The sequence below is a fragment of the Toxorhynchites rutilus genome, chromosome 1, assembly GCF_029784135.1.
Source record: "Toxorhynchites rutilus septentrionalis strain SRP chromosome 1, ASM2978413v1, whole genome shotgun sequence".
Lineage (NCBI taxonomy): Eukaryota > Metazoa > Arthropoda > Insecta > Diptera > Culicidae > Toxorhynchites > Toxorhynchites rutilus.
In genome coordinates, this window is record NC_073744.1 from 116,610,217 (window position 1) to 116,636,599 (window position 26,383).

Here is a 26,383-nt window from a genome sequence, read left to right on the forward strand (position 1 = left end):
CAATAGAAAGTAGAGGCGAATGAACTGAAAAGTTTAAAGCCTCTTTAATTCAACATCATCATCATCACAATAGAAAGGTTGAAACTGAAGTCAAATCATGCCCGAAGAAATTCTTTAATTACGTAAAGTCTAAGCTTAAAAGCAATAACTTCCCATCGCAGATGCATCTCGATGAGGATGTGAGGAATTCTTCGAACGAAATTTGTAATCTCTTTGCAAATTTCTTTCAGGAAGTATATACCACATTTTCCGAAGAAAATCGCGATCGGAACTACTTTTCATTTTTACCGGAATATCCAAATGACATATCGGTGAACTATTTTTCACAACAGGAAATATGCCGTGCATTAAAAAAATTAGACGGAACAAAAGGATCAGGACCTGACGGAATAGCACCTATATTCCTAAAGAACCTGGCTGAGGAACTCACCCTTCCCTTACATTGCATTTTCAATATGTCACTACAAACTGGAATATTCCCAGAAAAATGGAAACAATCTTTTTTGGTACCTAAATATCTTTAAATCAGGCGCTAAATCTGACGTACGTAATTATCGTGAAATTGCCATTATCTCTTGCATTCCTAAACTATTCGAAGCAATAGTCAACGAAAAAGTCTTCCGTGTATGCAACATGGCTTCTTCAAAGGCCGTTCAACTGCAACTAATCTGTTGGCTTTTGTGACTTTTATTTTGAATGCAATGGAAAATGGCAAACACGTAGAAGCTCTTTACACTGACTTCAGTAAAGCATTTGACCGCATCGACATTCCATTACTACTCTTTAAATTGCAGAAAATAGGAATGGAACAAAGACTCTTAAACTGGCTCAACTCTTATCTAACAAACCGTGAACAAATTGTTCATTTTCAAAATTCTCTTTCAAATCCAGTAAAAGTCACTTCGGGAGTCCCACAAGGCTCTCATCTTGGTCCTCTTCTTTTCATTCTGTACGTTAATGACATCTCCTTCGTTCTCAAGCGTATCAATGTACTTGTGTATGCCGACGACATGAAGCTTTTCGCGGAAATTGGAAATGAAAACGACATCGAAGCATTCCGAAACGAAATACATGTATTCCATACTTGGTGTGATAAAAATCTACTAACACTGAATGTGAAAAAGTGCAACTCTATAACATTTAGCTGAAAAAAACATGTACCAAATATTGTAATATATCTTGGAAATCAAAATGTAGAAAAATGTGAAATAGTTAGAGATCTAGACGTCGTCCTGGACTGTAAACTCACATTCATAGAACACTACAACTCTGTAATAAATAAGACGAATAGTGTGTTAAGTTTTGTCAAACGCTTCTCACATAACGTCCAGGACCCATACACAATAAAGCTTTTATATATTACATATGTAAGGCCTATTCTGGAATACTGTAACATCGTGTGGAACCCGTATATGGTCGTACATGAAGAACGCATTGAGTCAGTCCAGAAACAGTTTCTTCTATTTGCACTTCGTAAACTCAACTGGACCTCATTTTCATTTCTTTCATATGAAGCACGCTGCATGCTCATAAACATCCAAACACTAAAAGAACGCCGTGAATTTGCAATGCTTTCTTTTGTTAATGACCTAATTTCGCAACGAGTACAGTCAGCTGAATTACTAGAAAAACTAAATTTCTATGTACCTGGGCGTCAACTAAGAACACGAAATTTGTTTCTAACCAAAACATCCAGAATAATTATGCAAATAACGCCCCTATCAATCGCATGATGCGTATATACAATCAGCACTGCGAAATAATTGACACAACAATGAATAAAAAACAGCTAAAAAGAAACATGTACCGCAAAAATGATATTTAACCTAAGAAAACATTGTAACATTAGTGTATATAATTAGAATAAATTATGCAAATAACGCCCCTATCAATCGCATGATGCGTATATACAATCAGCACTGCGAAATAATTGACACAACAATGAATAAAAAACAGCTAAAAAGAAACATGTACTGCAAAAATGATATTTAACCTAAGAAAACATTGTAACATTAGTATATAAGTGTGTAGTCTACATTTGTTTGACGAAATGAATAAATAAAATAAATATTGTTCGAACAGCGTTTTCATTGCTAGTATGCTAGAAATTCATTGTGTTCGATTTCTGCCGGTTGTCCTGAGCACTGTTTGTCATTGACATTGAAATCATTACCTTTGAATTATATATATATATATATATATATATATATATATATATATATATATATATATATATATATATATATATATATATATATATATATATATATATATATATATATATATATATATATATATATATATATCACTTTTCACGATGGAGCTAGGTCACCATAACCTTCTTCATGTAAGTGATGAACTTCTGCTAATTTTTTTACAAATACACTTCAAATCAATATAATGCAATAGAACTATTTACATCGCCATCCAACAATTGCGAACGGGAACTAAGTTGATGTCCCAAAACAAATGATTTTAGCTGAAACACCACTACTTGTGCTTGTAAACAAACTTCTTAATATCAGTTTAATTTGAGAAAAATACTGAAAGAATAATGTATTCTTGTCAGAATTTTTCTCCAAAATGGGGACTGTAATCTAGCCATCACATTACCATATTTAATCTAACAATTTCACCCTCAGTTGTGCGATCTTGAGCACTTTAAAAGAAGATAGAGAAGACCTACTTCTTGTTTCTTGTCATGTAAAAAAGACAACCTTCACTTGTCAAATGAATAAATTAACATAGCTACTTGGCGTACCCTCGCTTTTTTCTCTTCACTTGCCCCCAGAAGCCCTAGAACGTGACCGAATTGTTAAACCGTTTAACTGAAAAAACTGCCCTCTTCCCAACTGATTACTGTTTGCGGTGGGGGTAGAATTATGGTCTATGTCAAGTCCCGAACCGTTTGAGTTTTGGGCTCATCTCTCGTCGATACGCCCTCATAATTCAGATACTGTGCCACCTTTTGATCATGGACCAAAAATCGTTCCAATTTATTTCGTCCCAAAGGTAACTGCACAAATAATAGTTGTCATTAGAGCTATTTATAAGTGCGTGTAGAGCATCCGCTTCATGTGTGGGTTCATGAATTTTAGTTAGTGTACAAAAATGTGGATAAGTCTAGTAGATAACAGCCAGGCTTTGCTCCCCTTCCTCTCAGAACGCATAGAAGAAGCGGAATGAATAATATAAGGTAAGATTATGTATTCCTTCATGCTTACACAATTTCTCGCTTTCCTCGCCTCGCCTTTCCACCGGATGAATAATTCGGGCTTGGCACAAACCTGTCGTTTGGAATTGATTACAGTCATTGTCTGGCGGTGAATATTATCCAGATCGTTCTGGTCTGAGACTAATGTATCAGCCAAAGTTGATAAACGAATCGTCTTTCTTCATTAGTTATCGAGTGGGATTGGTTGCACGTTTTATTCGACGTTTTTCTTCCACGTGAAGGAAGCTGGATGTGCTTCAAATGTATAGCAGCATCGCAATAAAACAATCAGCAAATAAATGGGCTAAATGGATTTTGAATAATGCGCGACACTAAAATTTATCTGCTTTGATATATTTTATTCTCAGTTTCGGTACCACGGGAAGGAATATTTGGAAGCGCACTCTGCTAGGAATGTTTTTTTTCAATTATTTATTCAAACACTGATGCACTCAATAAGCGCTGTTGAATTTATTTTATTTATTTATTTATTTTTTTTGAGTAGATTTGAACTAATTATATTGACATATCTTTATAACAATCCATCTACGAGGGTCAGTTTCGTTTTATGACAAGAGACGAATTATTTATTCATATTTTATGTGTCCATTTTATCGTAATCGAATATGAGAAAACTGTATCGCAATTATTTTAAATTTCTACAAATTTCTACGAGTTTTATGACATCAATAAATTGATAGATCGTCTACTATTTCTTAGTTGGGTTCAATCACTGGACACCTCGATTCGACCCTTGTGATAACATACAGTTCGAAATGTATTTAGTTTTACGCTGAAAACTCTTGATTGTTATTGTGTTTTCCAGAAATTTTTCGTTGAGAATCTAATTATCGAAAGCTCACTGTAGGCTATGGTGACACTGCTCCAATTGATATATCCTGTAGCGAATTTTTTGGGCTGTTCGAAGATGGATATTTTCAGGTTCCTCCGAAATCGAATGGTTACAATGATAAATCATTTTTTATCCTAGCTGTTCATTGATGTGTTCTTCGAAATAGACGCTAAAGTGAAGCCACACCATTTTGTACAATATCCAACACGTTTCACATGCAATGTTGAAATCCATTAAACATATTCATTTATCGTTCAGACATAATTCCAGTTGTATATTAAACTGGAATCATCATTTCGTTAATGTGACTCACAAATTATTTGAAGAGAAAGAACAAATTAGATTCATAAAACTACAATTACCAGAAAGATATGAGAATCTTTTCTATGGGTGCAATTTCGAGATTTTATTCTTGGAATCGATGTTTGTCTTGTGCAAGCATGCATGAAATGCTGAGAAAATAACTCGTGAAACACAAATGTGTTGTACGATTATGCGGAACATGAATACGATCGGCTTATCGCTCACGTTTTCTTGCGAAAATACTCGTATATGAACTGTTGGAATGCTTATAAAAATGACAGCTGCTTACGAGCTGCTTTTGTACACATGACAATATGAGCAAATGATATGATGATTATTAGAATTATTATTAAAACTTCAGGCTGTAAAATATTCCTGTTCCAATTTCCAATTTACTATCTTCTATCTCCTATTTTCTAATTTAAATATTGGATTGCAGGCCTCTCCATCCTATTTGTAAATTTTAATTTTATTGTGTGTAAATTTTAATTTTGTTTTATTGTGTGGGAGAACAATGCAGTTGCTCCATTAGTTCCACGTTCCTAAATTAAGTGGAAGTGGCGGACCTGATAAAAATAGTATGACAATTAAATGCGAAATTATTGAACCAATGCGCTTCATTCACGTCAATGTCTATGAGTTGGGAGGTCCGGGATGAATATGTGGACCCGAAGAATGAATTTGGAGCTTCTAACTGAAATATTCCTGTTTTGACGTAAAACTGCGTGTTTCATTGAAGGTGCTAAAAATAGTACATCTTCGCTACGCTGAAATTGTGTTTGTATCCATTTGTATATGCTCCCCAGGGTTGCCAATAACATTTTTCAAAAAAACTGGAAGATTGCTCCTTATAAAAACCTTTTTATTTTGAGAAGATCGGCTTGATTTTACTAAAATGATTTTTTATACCCATTCCAATGCTTGAGAAATAGAATTTCCGTTGAAGCTTCGTGCACTATTTATATTTAGTTCATAAAATTGTGAAATAAACCATTGATTATTCTTATCATTCGAGCAGATCAAAATGGCGTTTTCCACCACTCGAACGTTAAGGCGAAGGTGGAAGCTATCCATTGTAGTAGTATAGGTAAACCCACGTGTAAAAATGGGGTAATAGTGTTTGTGTGAGAAGAGCAAAGCACGCGTAGATAGATCAATTCACTTATCAGACTGTGTGGCGCTACATTTACACGAGTCTTTGGGCCTGATCACGAACATCACTGTCACAAACGCTTTCACGCCACTTACACTACACTTATCTTTTTGTGTGTATCATTGTCACGGACAGTTGCGTGTAAAAATAAACTCCGTGAAGTGAAAGACTTCATTCTCGTTTATAAGAGACATGTCAGTTGTATAATTTCGGGCGTTTGAACGTTATGTCGGTTGCATAATTTCGGACGTTTGAACGTTATGTAGGTAAAATTAATAAGTGTATGAGATAATATTCCTTTTAACTGAACGTATGTTTTAGAATGACAAGTTTGCGATTATACCTCGATGACTCGGTATTTCAATGCCAACTATTTGGACTCATTCCATGAATCATTTGCTTGGTTTGGTGTAGTTGTTGTACATATGGGAATGTAATTTTATTTCCTTTTTCTATAAATTACTCTAGACATAAAGCATGACTATCATGAGTTTAATAATCGATATCTCGCATACTCTTGTACTCAGCTCTGTCTTACTCGTTTGAATAGTGAGAAGTACTTAATATAGGTCAACGTTAAAATCATTTTTTAAGAACCGTTTCTACAATTTTGATGAATAATATTTTCTATATCTCAGAATAAACCCGAATTTATCCATCTCATGATCAGTATAATCTGAGCTACTTCCATATGGGATTCTGAAGTTTAAACCTCTTATCCTTCCCATTCTCGTGTAATTTGATATATGGGACATAAGGTTTAATATAATTATTCAAACAGAAACTGGTTAGTTGCGTCGGTCAAAAGCATAATTTTCATATGAAACGCCTGATGAGTTTCAAGGAATTTGGCAAAAACAGGAAATGATTCAGATTTTCTTTACACGGATATCAAAATTATGGAAAAAGAACTAGAGAATAATTTAAAAAAAAATAATTTCAAAGCTTTGCAATGATAGATTCATTTTTCTTTATTTGAAACTTAAATATTCTTCCAATCAAAGTATGTCGTCAAAACAATATCGTTGAAAATATCAATTACGTAAACACAAAAGATCGAGAAGACGCACCACGCTAGACATAGGGTAAAAACTAGGGGGGCGTTGCTGATTAATGGTCAGCTGCATCCCAATATGAAGTATCCCGTGTCGGGCGAATGTTTGAATTACAAAAACCAGCTCTGCGATGTTGGAAAAACATTACAGTTATTATTTTATATTCAGAATATCAATAAATCAATATTATACATATTATATCATAATGATCATTCAGGGCCAGTGGCCTCCATTGTCCTTTTATGGGGTTGCAACTCTCTGTTAGTCTAATCCTTAAAATAGAAACAAAAAAAACCTATTCATTCAAGACAATCGAAATTAGTCCTTTCGCCATGTTTCAATCGGTCTACAGGAGCTAAATTTTTAGTCCTCAATTATATCCCATAACGCATTTATCGAATCTAAATAAACGTCCTCTGGATACGTCAGGATTTCGTTCTAAAAATGCCACCATTGCTGTTTGTTTATCTTTTCATTCTTAAAAAGCAAGACACGATTCAAAAAGCTAAATAAATCCGAAATTATACTTACTCCATTCCGCGTGACTAGCTTTCATCATCTAAAACACAAGTGACAAATATACTTGTTTTTCCCCGTGGCTTTATTGGTGCCTTTGACATAGTATCAATGCATTGAACTGACGCTATGGCAAAGCAGGCGCCGAGGTTGTGCGTCAAATAATTATTTGGGGAATACCAAGCTAGACTATCGTGAATGTCTTGCTTGAATGTTATGAGTTATTTGGGTTCGCGTGCCTGTTGCAAAACTGCCTTCAACTAGGATTGCATTTGCGTTAATCTTGACCATAATAAAGCAATGCTACTCTTTTCGAGTTTATTGAGGTTAACAGAAAAAGTTTATTTTGTTTATTTAGTCACCAAGAAAGTAAATGTCGTTCTGGAATAACGTATGTGATTTGGTTTCACTTGCCAGTAGCAATATTTTCCATGTACATGTAGCATGATATTTGATACTTGCAAGTATTGTCATTGTTGTTGTTTTCATTCGGTACTAAAGAAAGATTGATGTAGTTACGAAATGCAACTAGTATTCCTGTAGCCGAGTGTATGACAATTGCAAAAAAGGCCACCGGAATAGCGTTTGAGGTAAATTTTTCAATGCATTAACATGAAACAAAGTGCGACATGCGGTCAGCTTGTGTATTGTTCGGCGAGGGCAAGAATGAATCATCAATCAATTATCGTCAACTGATTCTACAATAAAAAAAACATTTCAGGTTGACCAGGTTGACATTCTACTAAACAGTTATTTCTAAAATTTTGCAGTATTCTCAAGTAATATTCGTAGTTATTAACAAGCGACTCGAACAAAATAACAGCGTAATTCTACGTCAAGAATGTGGTCGTGTCTTGGACATAACCTCCTCTAATTTTTGTCTTTTAATGAAAAATGTACAATTTTTTTATTTTTGTAGTAAAAATCTTTAGATAATTAGTTAGGCTAGAATATTCTTCCTAAACAGGGATTGTATGTGGAGGCAGTAAAAGGGTATATTCCTTAGCATGTCCATTTTATCACCTCTTCCCCTATTCGAGTTTTTGGCAGAATCGCGTAAAACTTCAATGGCTGTGTTAGGCCCATCATAGTTCGCATATATTGGTTTCACAGCATTTTTAAGAGCACTGCATCGCGACAATTTTTTTAACATTCCACCTGTGTGGCTCAGAAACATATCTCGGCGATGAACAAATCTTAGTACAAACATCATCTTTCTACTTTCTCTAAAAGACCTTAAATAATTCAATTTATATTGTTGAGAGTTGTCGAAACATTGTGAATGGTCTTTCATGGAATCTAAACCGCCACTCTGCATTCGATGTAGCATTGCTCAAATCAGTAATCTTTTTACGATCTGAAACGGAAGAAAAACAAAAACGTGAAGTTTTTCATAGTGAAATTCTTCACTAAATAATATCATCAATTACTTGGTGGACGCGAATGAACTTTCGAGTTTGAAGTCTTTATAAAATAAATGGAAAGAACATTGACGGGTGACGTTAATTCAAAACCTTGAACGATTTTTTTAAACGATATATTATACTTATAATGGTTGTGGGTGTCACCTTTTTGAGGGTGGCACCCGTGGTGGGTGACGCACAATTACACAATTTTTTAGTAGTAAACTTACACGATAGAAACGTGAATTGAGCACGAATTGATTGAACCATCAATCAATCAAATAAAATCTCTATCAACGTTTAACCTTTTGAGCCATGCTCCCTTAAATTCATTGGGGAGAATAGAGTAAAATGATCCAAGATTATCTCTAAGATCATTCCAAGATTATCCTTTCACTGATTCTGCCAACTGATAAATACCTATTATCGGCAAATCATAATTCATGATACGCTTCGACTCACAACGAGAGCTAACGCCCGTATGTAGGCAACAAGATTGCTCGTTGCATTGTGGGGGAAAACGAGTGGCTAGTAAAATCGCAATAACATACCCATTTTAATTGTCAAATTATCAACATTTTTTTACTATATTCAAAAACATTGCTGGATAAATTTCCTGTCTAATGATATAAATCATGGCAAAAAAAACTCTTAATAATCGTTACATGTCTCATTTTGAATTTTATAGAGTGACCCCCCTATATATAAATCGCCGACGTAGTTCTACGTCAAAAATCATAAAACGCAAATAAACTCTACAGCTAATGTAAATCTAACGTAGATATTGAAATGTCTTTGTGAACTCGGAGAACAAAATTCAATTTTAATTCCAAAACGCCGAAATCGAAACCTTTCGTTAATGTTCCTCATCATATCTTTTCCCTTCCGGTAGAATAATTATGATTTTTGATTTAACATAAGACTTCCACAGTGAAGCGATACTCTACCCTCGAATAGTTCCTAATAAGCCACTCCATCAAAAGTTTTATCGGTCACTTTCAGTCTACCCGACCGCAACAACGCAGAGAGTAGTAACAATACCTATTCGGATTCTTTGCGTGGCTCTCGATAGCTTCCAATATAGCTAATGAGTAGACGATCCCATCAATACAACTACAGCTGATAAAATTGAAGAATAGCTTCGAGGTTTTTTTTCTCGCTGTCCGAAATTACTACAATTAAGACATTCTGGTGAATTTCACCAACTATGTGCGAATGCGGGTTCGACTTCGGCTTAAAGATAGCAGAGAAAGAAGGGACAAAAAGCAGAAGGATCAATCAACTGAAACCCGGGGCGGAGTGTGGGAAAAAAGAAATTATAAGAGAAGAAAAAGTTTCAACGTCGTTTGCAGAACGCACGAGGCAACCAAAGAAGAAGAAGAAGAAAAAAGCTGTTATAAGTTACGACAAGGTGAATTTCTTCGAACAAGTAAAACACGGCGAGGAAATAAATTAGGGAATATTCTTTGTTTCTGTTTGCCTTCGTCTTGAGGTACAAAATATTTACATTCGTTTCCTGATTGTTGTGGATATTCTTCACCGGGGGAAAAGTTGGACGAAGATATTTAATTCTCGAACGAGCAGCAAATCCGCATCGGAATGTTCGAATAATTTGTTGCGAGTTTCATCGCAGAACTAAATATAGCTTACCACCTGGGAATGGGCTGCTTAATTTGTTTTGACGTAGGACTACGTCTTTCATTTCTATACCGGGGTGTAAAATCAAAGTTTCGAAAACGAAAGCGTTACGCCGGAGACCGAGATTTTGAGCGTTAATAGCTCCTAAACAACTGAACAAAATGGTATGATAAACACTTCATTCGAAAGATAAAATGTCTACGCGTTATATACTTGTTACTTTTTGATCCAAAAACTTGTTTCAATAGTCTTAAAATTGCTTTCAAAACAGGCTATTGAAATCACCAATCGGTATATAAGCGAGCGCCGCTCGGAAATCCACTCAGTTCTAATTGAACAGCGATTGGAGCATGTTGTCGCTGTTGTGGTGAAGCTCTTCATTTATCATGAAGGCGCGGATGAACGGTGTCACCAAGAGCCTGTTTGTGCACCTTAGGCCAGAAGGGAATTCATCAGGAGGAGAGTGATGCCACAAACGGTTCCCTGGGAAGACATCGCTACACACACATACACACGCGGAATTCTTTCCGTTTGGATGCCATTCAGCATCGAGAAAGTTCCAGAAAGATCTAATCATTTCTGGAAAATAATCTGCCAGTTCCTCTGGGAATTTAAAAATACATTCATGTTAAAGAGTTTATTTGAATGTTTTCTATTCATGTAACACTGTGACCAAATATGTTTCAATCAAGTGCTATTAACAGGTGGTTATCGAATTAGTATTAACCACTGGTGGGCTTCCAGTAACGAGGAAAATGTGGAAATATCTAATCGTTACTGAAAATAATCTGCCAGTACCTCTGGGAATTTAAAAATACATTCATGTGAAAGAGTTTATAAATACATTTGGTTTTGTGATTTTTCAATCAATCGCAATTAACAGGATAGCTTCTGAAGATTATTCTTCCCCATCAGTAGGATATTTCCGTATCCAATATTGTATGCGCCAGCAATCGATTCTTGCTCTGTCGCCGAAAGTTCCGAGCTCAGAGAGTTCATTCCCCTCTAGTTTGCCTTCCAAATTGCCATCGTAAACCACACCTTCTCTCGATTCAATCACACACAAAAAGCATACTTAAGCGATATTCTGGTGGTGAGACACATTCATTTTTCGTGAGGACATCGACAAGACAACATCGTTGCCTAACGTGCTGGAGGAGGTGGACGGCGAAGGATCGACACATACACGCGCAGAATTCTTTCCGTTTGGATGCCATTCAGCATCGAGAAAGTTCCGGAAAGATCTAATCATTGCTGGGAAATAATCAGCCAGTTCCTCTGGGAATTTAAAAATACATTCATGTGAAAGAGTTTATTTGAATGTTTTCTATTCATGTAATACTGTGACCAAATATTTTTCAATCAAGTACTATTAACAGGTGGTTATCGAATTAGCATTAACCACTGGTTGGCTTCCAGTATCGAGGAAAATGTGGAAATATCTAATCGTTGCTGGAAAATAATCTACCAGTTCCTCTGGGAATTTAAAATTACATTCATGTGAAAGAGTTTATTTTAATGTTTTCTATCCATGTAACACTGTGACCAAATACATTTGGTTTTGTGGTTTTTCAATCAATCGCAATTAACAGGATAGCTTCTGAAGATTATTCTTCCCAATCAGTAGGATATTTCCGTATCCAATATTGTATGCGCCCGCAATCGATTATTGCTCAGTCGCCGAAAGTTCCGAGCTCAGAGAGTTCATTCCCCTCTAGTTTGCCTTCCAAATTGCCATCGTAAACCACACCTTCTCTCGATTCAATCACACACAAAAAGCATACTTAAGCGATATTCTGGTGGTGAGACACATTCATTTTTCGTGAGGACATCGACAAGACAACATCGTTGCCTAACGTGCTGGAGGAGGTGGACGGCGAAGGATCGACACATATACGCGCAGAATTCTTTCCGTTTGGTACCATTCAGCATCGAGAAAGTTCCGGAAAGATCGAATCATTGCTGGAAAACAATCTGCCAGTTCCTCTGGGAATTTAAAAATACATTCATGTGAAAGAGTTTATTTGAATGTTTTCTATCCATGTAACACTGTGACCAAATATGTTTCAATCAAGTGCTATTAACAGGTGGTTATCGAATTAGCATTAACCACTGGTGGGCTCCCAGTATCGAGAAAAATGTGGAAATATCTAATCGTTGCTGGAAAATAATCTACCAGTTCCCCTTGGAATTGAAAATTACATTCAAGCGAAAGAGTTTATTTTAATGTTTTCTATCCATAAAATATCCATATAATACATTTGGGTTTGTGATTTGTCAATCAAGTACAGTTAGCAGGTTAGCTTCTGAAGATTATTCTTCAGAACAAGGTTTTTCGTATCCTATATTGAATGCATAAAACCTTGTGCCTCCAACGTAACGCTCTCATTTTCGAAGTCTCCCAAATATTCATTTATTCATTCATTCAGAATGGATTTAGATTCAACTTCAAACAAATGATCTCTAAATCAACGATAGTCCTACGTCACCCTTGCGGATATACCATAGATATAACCCACTTCCTGTTTTTTTTTTCGGATGTCGCATGTCTGTCACTTTTTCTGTTGAAGTATAGAAGCTACACTGCGTTTCACAACTATAGAACCACTCCATTTTTCTGAGTTTCCAAAGATATGTAAGCAGTCGGTTGAATTGAAGTATATAATGTAGGATATAATAAATATCTTCATTTATAAGACCATTTGAACTTTATTGTTGTGCCCAGACGCGAAACATTCGAGAAACTAAAATTCCAGTGTTTCATAACTATAGAACCAGATGGAAAAACTCTCACTCTTTTACAAAATTAACATCAATTTCACATGAATTACAAGAAGTTCCGTAGGTCATCTTTAGTTTTCAATCAGTTCAAATAACCCATTCGGGGTGGTTTCGAACAAGATGTGTCATGTTTTAGAGTGTATCTCGTTCTACGCAGAGGATACTGCTCGTTTAAGCCCTTCAAATCATTCATGCTACTTGTAAGCTGCATCTACTATTCGCACGATCACTCCTCATAAGTTCTTAATAGGATTTTGATCTGGTAAACAAGCTGACCAGTCCAGAATCAGAGGCCCCTATTCATTAAAACATGTCATGAACTTCCGGATTTTATGAATTGATGCCAAATTACCCAATTATCACTTCGTTTTTGATGCAAAAACAGAAGTAAATATTTCTGAAGTACTCCATTGCACTTCTAACTGTGCACTCGTGTTGATGAAAAGCTATCTGAACCAGGTCAGTTTGAAAATATTTTCCTCAAACCATCGAACTGCCACATGCAAAGTTACAAGTTTTAAAATTACATGACACGTTTCGTAATTTCTTCCAGCATAAAGAAATAGTATTTAAGTTGAATTTCCTTTTATTAGAGAAGTTCTCCTGAAAAAGTGAAACCCATGTGATTAGCTTCCTCGTTAGTTTTTGGAACGTCAGCTTTGGAGATGGGATTTTTATGGTTTGTGGAGAATTCCCCCAAAAGTCCTGGTTTACACAGCTTACCATCAACACGAATGAACAGTTAGAAGTGCAACGAAGTACAACCGAATCATTTGCTGCTGTTTTTGCGTCAAAAACAATGTAGTAATTGTGTAACTTGGCATCAATTCATAAAATCCGGAAGGTCATGGCATGGTTCAATGAATAGGGGCCTCAGATTGTAGACTGGTCAGCTTTTTAACCAGATCAAACCCTATTAAGCACTTATGAGGAGTGATCGTGCGAATAGTAGATGCAGCTTACAAGTAGTATGAAGGGTTTGAAGAGCTTAACGAGCAGTATCCTTTGCGTAGAACGAGATACACACTACAACATGGCATAGTTTGGTTGAATCCACCCCGAATGGGTTATTTGAACTGATTGAGAACTGAAGATGATCTACGAATTAGAAACCTATTGTAATTCATGTGAAATTGATGTTAATTTTGTAAAGGAATGAGAGTTTTCCCATCTGGTTCTATAGTTATGAAATACTGGAATTTTAGTTTTTTGGATGTTTCGCGCCTGGACACAACAATAAAGTTCAAATGGCCAGTCTTATAAATGAAGATAGTTATTATATCCTACATTATATACTTCAATTCAAACGACTGCTTGCATATCTCTGGAAACTCAGGAAAATGGAGTGGTTCTATAGTTGTGAAACGCAGTGTATAATTGTTGACAAAAAGAACTTCAGACTAATATTCATGTGATGAAACCTAGATCCAGATAGTTGCTCGGTAGAGACTTATCAATTATGACTATCCTTAAAATATGATTTTGAATCTGAATGAATCAACAAACCTGAAGCGAACTGACGAGTATCGCTGAGTGACATGTACATAATTCATTGCTCCACAAATACCACAGATCACTAACCTCAGTGTCGGGTTGGGAAACGCTATACTGTGCATTTAGTTGATTTGCATGGGTTTTGAATCTGTTGGTTCTCGCCGCCATGTGCCGGGAAGTGACATCTGACTGACATCAATTAGCCGCAACTCAAAGCAAATGATTATATTGCATTTTCAGTTAGAACCGCGCACAGTATAATATATGCAATTCCAATCGGATGCAATAACATCCGTCAACAGCAGCCGTCGCCACATCATCATCATCATTATGATCGTCCAATGATTGTCGTTGTAGTCAGTTGTATTTCCGTGACCATCCTTTTTTATATAGCCACAAGAATTATTGGTTCACCGAATAGTCAATGCTGGAGTACAGCATTTGAGTTATGTTGGTGACAGACTATATAAGAAAAAGTGTTACTTGATAAATGGTTAATTTCGTTTTTCGAACATAGTACAGTAATCAAATAGTACATTCCGAGCGGCACCATAAGTACTCCCCACACAGCCAATCATGCGAATTCAGTCAAACTCTCCACCGTTAGATTTGCATTAATTTCCCATTCCATTTAAATGAACTACATTCAAATCTCTGAACGCAATCCCAATGCGTGGGATAATTCATTTCCACCAGTGCCACTGTATGCATGGAACAGAACCGCAGTTGACAAATTAATAACCATATTTGCGCATAACTCGAAATTATCGAAACAAACCTGCGCCCACATAGCTGATCGCCGTCAGTAGCCGCCAATGGCAACACTCGGTTTCCGAACGATTCGAGCTCTGTGTGAGGTTCCACACCGAATCGAGGCCCCAACAACTCACTCGATTTATACTTTTCCGGGGCAAACCAATTTTAATAAACCGACGGCATTATGATTTATGTTATCCCCCCTCGTCATTCTTCTTCCTTGTGAGCCCATCATTTTTTTGGGATGGACACATGAATTGGTACGCTTTATTGCACTCTGTTCGGGTATGCAACGCAAGGACGACGACCAGAATCAGCTGGGTCAACATCACACAATGTATCGAAAATATGGCTGGCTGTGGATTGGCTATGAGCGTTTGACCACAAACGCCATCAATGCGTTTCGGAATCCGGACACCACATAAATTACCGACAGCCCTTTTACGAGCGAACAAAACACACCGACCGGCCAAACCCGCGTGTGAACCTTCGAGCACGTCGGTAATAACCAGTACTATATGACCAGGCTCATCCTCATCCTACAGGAGCTAGGAGTTTTAACATATTTTGGAAATCGCATCGTTCACCAGTAGGAGCACGTGCCGACCAATAGTTTTATATATGTAGGGGAAATCAGCGTAAAACCGACATCCCCTAATTTCTCCAGCTAGAAATAATGTTTTGCAAACTTTCTGATGTTCCCTTGCACACCTGTAATTTTTTACGTTTCGAGTCACTCTACAGCTGCGGAAGTCGCTTTTCTGTTATACGAGGGTCGTTCAAAAAATAAGTTTCAGTGCCTCAGAAATCGCGGAAAAATAAAGTTAGGACCAAAAATAAGGTGATTTTCGTAATCTATTTTTTTAATTTTTATTTTCTATTTTTCTACATAATCGCCGTAACATTCGAGGCATTTTTCATAGCGTGGGGAATAAGGAATGCTCGAACACAGTCCATTTGAATTTTTTTCAATTGCTCTTGAGTTACGCGAGCAGAATGGGGCCGCACATTATCGTGGATGAGGAACACTCCTTTCGTCAATAAACCTGGCCTTTTGTTCTTAATCGGTCCAAAACTTCACAATAGTACGGTGATGAAACAGGCTTTCGGCGGTCAACGATTCGATAACACTGAAGAAATTCGTGACGCAGTTACATCGTACCTCAAAAAGTTGAACGCTACGCTACGTCGGTTTTACCCGATAGGGTGTCGATCTCACCCGCACTCCCATTTATTTTACCTGAATGCATAATTTTTAGTATGCTATCAAAATTCGAGTTCTACTCAAAAAGTGATCATCAGATACTGTAGAATGGTTCATTAATAATTGAAGAGAAGTTCTGTAACTATTTGAAGTCGATGAAACATTGGAGGTCCTGGAAATATGTGGAAATCCTCAGGGTGTCGGTTTTACCCCGATTTTCCCTACGGATAGTGCGGCGCACAAATTTCAATCATGACCAGGATACAACATATTGTGCGTTGTGATGAATGTTAGGCCGCAGATTTACACCCATGCTTGTGGTTGGATTTGTTAAATCGAATAGTAGATTGGATGAGGAGCTCGTCGTTTGTTAGATCTTACTTAGGGCCCACGCTAACCGTTGGATGGATGCAGACAACTGAAACTCATTATTGCCAGATTCAAGATAAAAAAGCCTTCTTTTTTACACGAAACACGAAACCATATGTTGGCCACAATATTCAGTTTTTCATCACAGTTCATTCATCCTCGAACATATTGGTTATGATTATAAGGAGTTTCTCTACTATATCTTAGGAGCAGGGCCCGACATTTTCGAAAATGAAAAAGAAAAATCGACTCTCCTCTCAGTCGCTTTGCTTTGACTAGTGCTACTTCAGCATTCACCATCAACATCACTTGAATTTACTATAAATGAATTGACGAGCGTGTAAGAGCGAGGATGACGGATGAACTATTCTAGCAAATAGTTATTCTAATTGACGTGACTAATTGAATACAAATCTGCCTCTTCATTCAACTTGACTACAATCCACACTACTACTCCCTCTGACATGAATCTCGTTACCCTCGTACACAATCTTATTTTAAAGTCAATATAAAGCGAAACGAAAATTTGATTTCTGAAGCAAAAAAGTAGTTACACCTTTAAAGGACGGTTCCATTGTTCACCCACCGTGAACTCAAACCAACGAACTTAGACAATCATCAGGTATGCTATAAAGGTCCTCGCGTTAGTATTGTAAATAGTGTGCAAAATAGCGCACAGTTTTGAAGGAATAGGAATTCTAAAGGGTGTGTCACATCAAATTGCATCACGGAAAAAACGCTGTAGAAATTCGCCCAGTAGACCGATCCTTTTGAAAATTTTAGACAGTAAAATAAAAACTATTAAACAACTTTTGGCATTTTCTTTTTATTCATACTTCGAGCCCAAGCCCGTATGCTCGCACCTTCCTCTTTACCCCGTCCATAAGGTTCTGTACAACGTCAAGTTGTAGTTTTTTTTTGAACAGAAATCCATTTTCTCTTGAAGTCCGCCTCCGATTTGACAACTTTTGGGTTCTTCCGGAGGGCCTGCCCAATATTTCTTTATTGGGCGAAGCTCCGGCGCGTTGGGCGGGTTCATTTCCTTTGGCACGAAGGTGACCCCGTTGGCTTCGTACCACTCCAACACGTCCTTTGAATAGTGGCACGAAGCGAGATCCGGCCAGAAGATGGTCGGGCCCTCGTGCTGTTTCAATAGTGGTAGTAAGCGCTTCTGTAGGCACTCCTTTAGGTAAACCTGCCCGTTTACCGTGCCGGTCATCACGAAGGAGGCGCTCCGCTTTCCGCAAGAGCAGATCGCTTGCCACACCATGTACTTTTTGGCAAACTTGGATAGTTTCTGCTTGCGAATCTCCTTCGGAACGCTGAATTTGTCCTCTACAGAGAAGAACAACAGGCCCGGCAGCTGACGAAAGTCCCCTTTGACGTAGGTTTCGTCGTCCATTACCAGTCAATGCGGCTTCGTTAGCATTTCGGTGTACAGCTTCCGGGCTCGCGTCTTCCCCACCATGTTTTGCCTTTCGTCGCGGTTAGGAGCCTTCTGAACATTGTATGTACGCAGGCCCTCCCGCTGCTTGGTCCGCTGGACAAATGAACTTGACAAATTCAGCTTATTGGCGACATCCCGGACCGAACTTCTCGGATCACGTCTAAACTGCTTAACTACGCGCTTGTGATCTTTTTCACTGACGGAGCATCCATTTTTGCCGTTCTTCACCTTCCGGTCGATGGTTAGGTTCTCGAAGTATCGTTTTAGTACTCTGCTGACCGTGGATTGGACGATTCCCAGCATCTTACCGATGTCCCGATGTGACAACTCCGGATTCTCGAAATGAGTGCACAGGATTAATTCACGACGCTCTTTTTCGTTCGACGACATTTTTCCAAATTTACGAAAAATTGACAGTGAAGCATGGCCAACGTGATCTATACACTCTTATCTGATTATAAGCAAAAGCTGAAGATATAATTCCTAAAAATTAAATTTCTACAGCGTTTTTTCCGTGATGCAATTTGATGTGACACACCCTTTAAACAAAATTTTAGTTCACTTTGTCTCGGAGTTCAATTTTGTTTACATACAGAAAAACGGGTTTATATAAACAAAATTTACAAAATTGTAATTTTCAAATTACCTGTAATATATGTCAAACCACGTTGGACTCAAACATCGATACATGCATACGTGATACATAAGAGAGAGAAACGAATTCATTTTGGAGGGAGTCACTTCAATATGCAATGAAGTCCATTTGACGGGGAAGATTGACATGAGATAGTCGTGTGACTTTCGAGCCACCCTGTAATACTGTCGCATGTCAATAAAGCACAGTTCATGTTAAATCTGGACGCACTGTATATTATACCACAGCGCTCCTAGTGGTCGGATCTAGAATGTTTTGACAGCACTTTGTTTTGGAATGTTTCCTCTATCAGTGCTGAAAATTTCATGGAAGCCGCGAAACGAAAACTAATTTTGGACACCCACGTCAAAACCCCGACGTGGTCAGGTTCAAAAATCGCGAAATCGTTAAAAATGGCCAAATCGATCGTGTGCAGCATTCTCAAACGTTTCCGCGAAATGCATACTATCGATCGGCAGGTTCATACCAAGCATCATAGTGGAACTAAGGATCGGAAACTGCATTTGAAGGTGTTGATAACGATCAAGGCAAACCCAGGGCAGTCGGACTATGACATCGCCAAGAAATTCAATGCCGACCGGTGCACCGTCAGAAGGATTCGTCTGCGCGAAGGAATACGATCTTATCGGGCCAGTAAGCAACCAAACCGGACATTGAAGCAGAATGTAGTAGCCAAAGGACGTGCCCGGAAGTTATAGAACAAGGTTCTAACGAAGTACGACGGATGCATCCTCATGGATGACGAAACGTACGTGAAGATGGGTTTTGGGCAGCTTCCAGGCCGAAAATTTTATAAAGCCACTGGTCGGGGTGATATCTCCGGCAAGTTCAAATCCGTTTTTGCCGATAAGTTTGCAAGAAAGTGTTTGATCTGGCAAGGTATTTGCAGCTGCGGACGAAAAACCCCGGTTTTTTGTGACAAACAAGACCATGGACTCCAAAATATACAAGGAGGAGTGCCTGAGAAAACGTATTTTTCCGTATATAAGATCTCACAAAGGACCAGTAAAGTATTGGCCAGATTTGGCAAGCTGCCACTACAGCAAAGAGGTGGATTTTGTCGAAAAGGACATCAACCGACCCAACTGCCCTCAATTCCGCCCTATCGAAAAATATTGGGCAATTGTCAAGCAGATGATGAAGAAGAATAGTAGGACGACTCGGGATGCAACAGAGATGAAGAGGTGGAACAAAATGGCCGCTGAGGTCAGCGAACAGGGTGTCCAAACTATGATGAGTAGTATTCGCCGAAAAAGTTCGAGATTTCATCAAAACCACATCGGATTATTTTTGTTTGTTATTTTTCCTTCAAAGTACAATAAAAGACCTACATTTTGAGTACATAACATTTTTATTTCGTTCACATAACTCCGAGATAGACCCGTTTTAATGCGTCCAGAATTAAGATGAACTATGCTTTATATAAATTAAAAACAAAAATCGCTCTCTCGGTGGACATTCGGCCGTAGTTTTGTGCGTTTCGAATTTAAGGAATTTCTAGTGAAATTCAGTTTATTTGACCTGATATTTTCTACAAATCAACAGTTTGTACGACTGTTCACATATTCTAGGAGAGGTGAACAGATATTTTGTTCAATTTCAGCGATTATTTCCCATATTGCGCATTTCGTTGTTTGGGGGGCAAAGTGGAGGACTACTACAATGTTCTATTTTCGAAAGCTGATATACCTTGTCACCTTCTGCTCCCTTTTGTGGTTTTGACGCAGGAAAATATGCGATCCCAACCAAAAGCAAGCCTCATTATGAAAAACGTGATGTGTTTACTACTATGTTTTTGTACGTATGAGAAAATCAGAATTACGACTCTAGGCGAATAGGCCTAGCTCATTTCATACATGTACCTACTATTTCAATAATGATTCAAACAAATTTGGCCAAGAAAACACGCATAAATCTATCCCTTCTAGCGTGATATGTGCGAGTAACCACTTTGCCCCCCACAGGTGCCCACTTTACCTTCTCACTAAAAAATGTTCGATGTTCATCTTTTTTTTTCCAATAATGAAAAATGTTCTATTTTCAATTTTCATAATAAAAACCGCTTAGTATCTCGAACAGCAATAAGTTGAGCTACAATATTCTTCGAAAAATGAGAATTTCAGTGGTATGGCGACACAGTACATGGGCATGTTCCTTAGGGTGACCACATTCCCTCCAGTTTCCCTATCGCAAATATAATTAGTTTGGTGGCGGATGGCACAGTTTTCTCCCTGCTTTATATTCCAAACATTTTTTAATAAATTTTATTTCTTACTTTATTTTTTTCGAAATGTTTTCATTATGTACTGTATTATATTAGTCATATCACTTTATTCGATACCTATATGCGGTAGTTGCATGAAAAAAAGTAATTGACCATCTTGGAGTTGGATTTATCATAGTTGAAGTTTTGATAAAGTTTTGAGAAGACTACATTTCCATTTTTCATGAATAACTGTGTTCTTCTAGTCAATCTCTTTCATTTGATACCCATATTGATAGAATTCTGAGAAAAAATGTAATCCGCCATATGTAGCGGCCGCCATCTTGGTTTTGCAAGATCATGGAATACGCAGTTTTTAATGGCTGAAGAGATAATGGTGTGTTCGAAATTTCAGGTCACTCGGTCATCAGGAAGGCGCTTAAATTTCTATAAATGTGGAACAGCGCTACAGACAAAGTTACAAAGTTAAAAAGTTTCCCACGTCTGTGAGAATGCAATAAATAGTAAAAATTTTACAAAAAAAGTTTTTAACAAAGATGTTTCCATTTAGTCCCGCTACTTATGACGCACCCGTTAATAAGTTCTACAGTAGTCAATAAATAATTTCTCTCAAATAAATGCTGCTGACAACCTGTGCTGTGTCCGGAATTCAAACAACGACACGATGAAGAAATTTTTAAATTTTGAACACATAACATGATTTTGTGGAATTTTCTGATTCATAACATACATTAATGTCTTCTAATCAGTCTTCAGAATGCAACTTGATGCTGATGTGCAACAAGATTTTTGTACCCAGTTGAGCTCCCACTCCTTGTGTACACTTGCGCACTGGCGAATGAGCACGCTCCGAAACACAGATGAAATGTTTGGTTGTCAGCGCCGTTCTTGCGCTCAGTTTTGCGCTGAGTTTTACGCCGTATTTCTATACTGCGCGCTTGAATCGGGATTGATCTCTCTCTCTATCGAGATATTTCTCTTCCTTTTTTTTGCGTATGTTTTCTGAAGACTGCTGAAGGGACCGTAATTTGTATTGATATATTGTAATATCAATATATCAATATTTTTTAGTAGTTAAAGTTATTTTTGTAAGCGCTTAAGTGTTCGCATTTCGATGCATTACTATATCCAATTCGCGAACGAACAGGTTATTTCACCCCCAGAGAATGTGAAATTTGAGTTTACCACCAAGCATCTCTCTGAAGTCATGGGTATTCGGAGTGATTGAGTGGAATGGACTGAAAATGCCTCCGCCGAGTAATTATTTGTGAATTGGCTAACACAAATGCTTGAATGAATAAAAAGGTTTTTCAATCATAAAAAATGTGCAAATAGTTTTTGAACCTTTCGCAATTTTTCATGGGGCACACTGTTATGTAAAAATGGGAACTGAAATCTGGAAAATATGGAAAATCTTGATCTAGTTATTTTTTTCAGTCGGTTGACATAATAATCACCGTATTGAAAATGTCGCACGTCCATTTGATTTGAAGATTCATAGCGGTATTTCTTTATTCTTGTTCTGACGTGGCATAATGAAGATCGTTTTATAAAACTAAGAAATCTGATAATACATATGTTAGTCAGTTTCAAAAATGCATGTTATCACTATATTAACCATCAGAATTAATATTGAAACATACGTCATCTTACCATCTATTCAAATGTAACCTTATTGTCCGCAGTTTTGCACCTGATGTACCTGAAAAAGAAAAAAAAAAACAATGAATGTCGACATTTGAAAAAAATACCTTATTATTTATTTTACTGGCAACAAATGAGTTCTACTGTTGCCACTGATGGGAGCTGATGTTTGTTGTTATGTGTTTTCTTCGTGTTAACTACGATATCGAACCTGCGAAGAATTGAGTCACAAGACGCAAACGAGATATTAGAGCCGTACATTTCCAATCATCTTCCGACGGCTCTCATGAAAGGGTTTAATTGTTAGTCAGTGTAAACACAAAATCGTCGATTCGTTCAAGTAATTTCCCGCTCATTTAAGCTGGAGCATTATAAAAATGTTCGAAAATCGCACTTATCGCAAGTTATTGTGGCAAACAGCGATGGTGCCTTCTTTTAGCAAGAGTTGTTTGGTTGTACTGCTGGCCCTGGTGCTAGTTGTGATGGTAGTCGAGTCGACTCCACAATTCTGGGGAAGGACGAAAAAACCCAAATATGAAGATTGTACCAAATATACGGATCGTTGCTGGGATAACATCGCTCACTGTCGAAGCAGCGGCGGCTCAGTACTCTGCTGTGACGAGTGGCATCTGAAGATGTGGGACATTTGCCAGGAGCGCAAGAGGCTTGGCAAGTACCCAGGCCCAGGCTAAATATCGAGAATGGAAAATTAAAACTATCTAACGAATAGATCGCCTTAATACGATTATCACTAAAATGGATCATATTGCATTTCCTGTGTACTTTTTTTCCTTATCGAGAAGTGCTCCCATTCAAATTTCCAAATCGGAACCTCGAACATCCTAGAACCATTGTTTCGTTTCTGAAAACAATATTGTGAATCGTGTCTATATATTTACTATATTTACAATTCAACAATGATGTATTGGTCAGACGGAATTCTTTACAGTGGTTAGCGGTTGGCGGCATTTATTTTTTTGACAGCTTCATAGTAATATACGTGTTCGATCTTGCAAACAAGCAAATTTGGCTCCCCGATTTCGACATCAAAGTTGAATTATAGTATTGCACTACATGGCTTTTCAGCCATGCGGGATTTTTTATTGAAAACAATCGTTTTTTGGACAAAGCTCTATTTATTCCTCAACATAGTATCTTTCAAGGACAATACACTTTTTATGACGAGTTTCCAACATTTCGATACCCTTTCTGTAGTACGAAACGTCTAAGTCTTCGAGAAATGCTCCAATGCCACTCTGCAGACTACCTATTGGGCTCAGGAGTGTGGTAATGGATCCACGTTTTAGCCATTGTCACAAAACGTCGAAAGAAGTACACTCGATTATGCTTCAACAACGCCGAACCAGCTGTTGAATCATCAACGCGCCACTGTCTTTGGTCGACGGTCAGCAAACGCGGCACCCATCGGTGCGGATAGCTTTTTAATGTCCAAAATGTCGTGCAAAATGTATCTCACTCGTTCTTTTGAAATGCCTACGGCCTCTGTAACTTCATATTACGATCGTCAAAATTGAGTCGATGCACTTGTTTTAAGATTTCTGGATTCGTAGCCTCTTTTGGCCTTCCAGAGCGAGATGCATCTACGGTGCTTGTACGGCCCATTTTAAATTCACTAAACCACCGACAAACTATTGTTCTCGAAGGAGCAGAAGTCGTATAACATTTCATCAACCCCTGAATTGATGGTTCAGGAGTTTTCCCATAAAAAACATATTTGATCAAAATACGATATTCCACTTTTCCAGTTTTCTATACGAATCAGGACTCTTAAAAGACTGTAGTTTATGAACAAATTAAATGTCATGAAACTTCACACATAAGCTAATGACAGATGAACCTCTCGAAATGAACCTTGTTCATTTTAGTGGACTTATTTGTTTGTTTATTTGTTTATTTCGGGCACGGAAAAGCCCATTTTAGTGTGCTTGAAGCTTTTTTCTAAAATAGGCATAAAACCTGCTGATTATTGCGTCAACATAAAACACAGTCCAAATGACACAATCTTAATCCTAACAAAAATACGACTCATTCTAACTTAAGACTAGATTAGTATAACAATAAACAATAAACATACTACTAATAGGCTCATTATAGCTATAATTGATACGAAATGTACAAACTCGGAGGAAGTCATGGGTTCTCAGAGTACGACGAGGAATATTTATGTTGAATTCATTTAGCACAACAGGACAATCTATTTGAGACTGAACAACATCTGCGACGAAAGCAGCCTTCGCTACGTTCCGTTTATTTTCGAGAAGCTCTAGATCGATTATTCGACAACGATCTTTGTAGCTGGGAAGGTTGAAGGGATCGTTCCAAGGCAACCGTCGCAGAGCAAAGCGGACAAACTTATGTTGTATTGCTTCTATTTGTTGTATGTTGTTTTGATAGAACGGAGCCCATACAACAACAGCATACTCCAAAATAGATCGGACTAACGAACAATACAAAACCTTAGACGGTGGATGTCTGATAACTTCTTAGCAGCTCGGAAAATTAAGTCCAAGCACTTCGAAGCTTTGGCAGTAATGTAAGCAATATGGTCTTTAAAATTGAGCTTTGAATCTAGGAGCACGCCCAAATCCTTAACCTTATCCTCCCGATTAAGAATTGTATCGGTAATAGTGTAGTCGAACGAGAATACGGAACGTTTGTGAGCGAAGGAGATGACGGAGCATTTGTCAGCGTTCAAACTACTATGGTATATTGCACACCAGTCAGAGAAGCTATCGAGTTCCCCCTGAAGGAACTGCGCGTCTTCTTGGCAAGTTATCACGTACGGAAGTTTGAAACACTTCAGAGTGAAGTTGATGTCATCAAAATACAGCAGAAATAAGAAGGAATCAATGTGACTACCCTGTGGAACACCGGAAGTAACGAAGAAAGGTTCAGTAATAATATCACCTACTTTAACTGCCATTGAACGACCAACAAGATAAGAGTTTAGCACACTTAGTAGCGTACCAGAGAAACCGAGACGTTCGAGTTTTGCTATTAGTATTTCAAAATTAGTTTTGTCGAATGCTGCTGAGAAATATGCGTAGATTGCGCCAATCTGCTTATGGGCTTCTATAGCTCTGATGATGAAAGACGTATAATTGATAAGATTGGTGCTTGTTGATCTTTTTGGCATGAATCCATGTTGGGTAGTGTAAACGTAGTTGAAACAATTGTGCTTGAGAAAGTCGAGAACAATCAGCTCGAAAAGTTTAGAAGAAGCACATAATGAAGCAATTCCCCTGTAGTTTGAAACTTTCATTTTATCGCCTTTTTTGAACACTCTTGGGATTTGTTTTCAAACTAAATTAAATTCTTTTCAGATAAGTGTGGAACAATTGCTTGTTCCACCGTTTGTTTCTGTTATTGCAGGCAAGGTAGTTCGCGCTAGTATAGGAGTTGCGGTCTTTGGAAAGTATCTTAAGCGCCGATCTCTTAATCGACTTTAGCCGCTTGAGTGTGTTGTTGGACCATGGGGGGTGAGCATTGACCTTACATATCATTTTGGGAGTGAACTGATTGATGGCATAGGAAACCACGGAGGTGAATATCTCGACCGTTGATTCGACACTTAAATCCTGCAACATGTTATCCCAATCTACAGAAGATAAGCGCCATCTGTTGAAAAATCCCGGGGCTTTTCAGCCCGTGTA

The 26,383-nt window shown here is 37.7% G+C and overlaps 2 protein-coding genes across 7 annotated transcripts in view; both read right to left on the reverse strand.

Annotated features, from left to right (window-relative positions):
* LOC129763470 (protein stunted-like) overlaps nt 1–5,149 on the reverse strand; it is a 418,419-nt gene extending 413,270 nt beyond the window's left edge. Inside the window, exon 1 of the mRNA XM_055762561.1 lies at nt 5,139–5,149. The gene's annotated coding sequence lies outside the window, so the exon portion shown is untranslated. The remainder of the gene's footprint in view (nt 1–5,138) is intronic.
* Nucleotides 1–26,383, reverse strand: part of LOC129763463 (acetylcholine receptor subunit alpha-like) — a 427,268-nt gene that overhangs the window by 232,602 nt on the left and 168,283 nt on the right. For 3 of the 6 annotated variants that reach the window (XM_055762545.1, XM_055762547.1, XM_055762546.1), the window contains one exon: nt 22,719–22,767. The exons of the other annotated variants lie outside the window; for them this stretch is intronic. The gene's annotated coding sequence lies outside the window, so the exon portion shown is untranslated. The remainder of the gene's footprint in view (nt 1–22,718; nt 22,768–26,383) is intronic. 6 annotated transcript variants of the gene reach the window in all.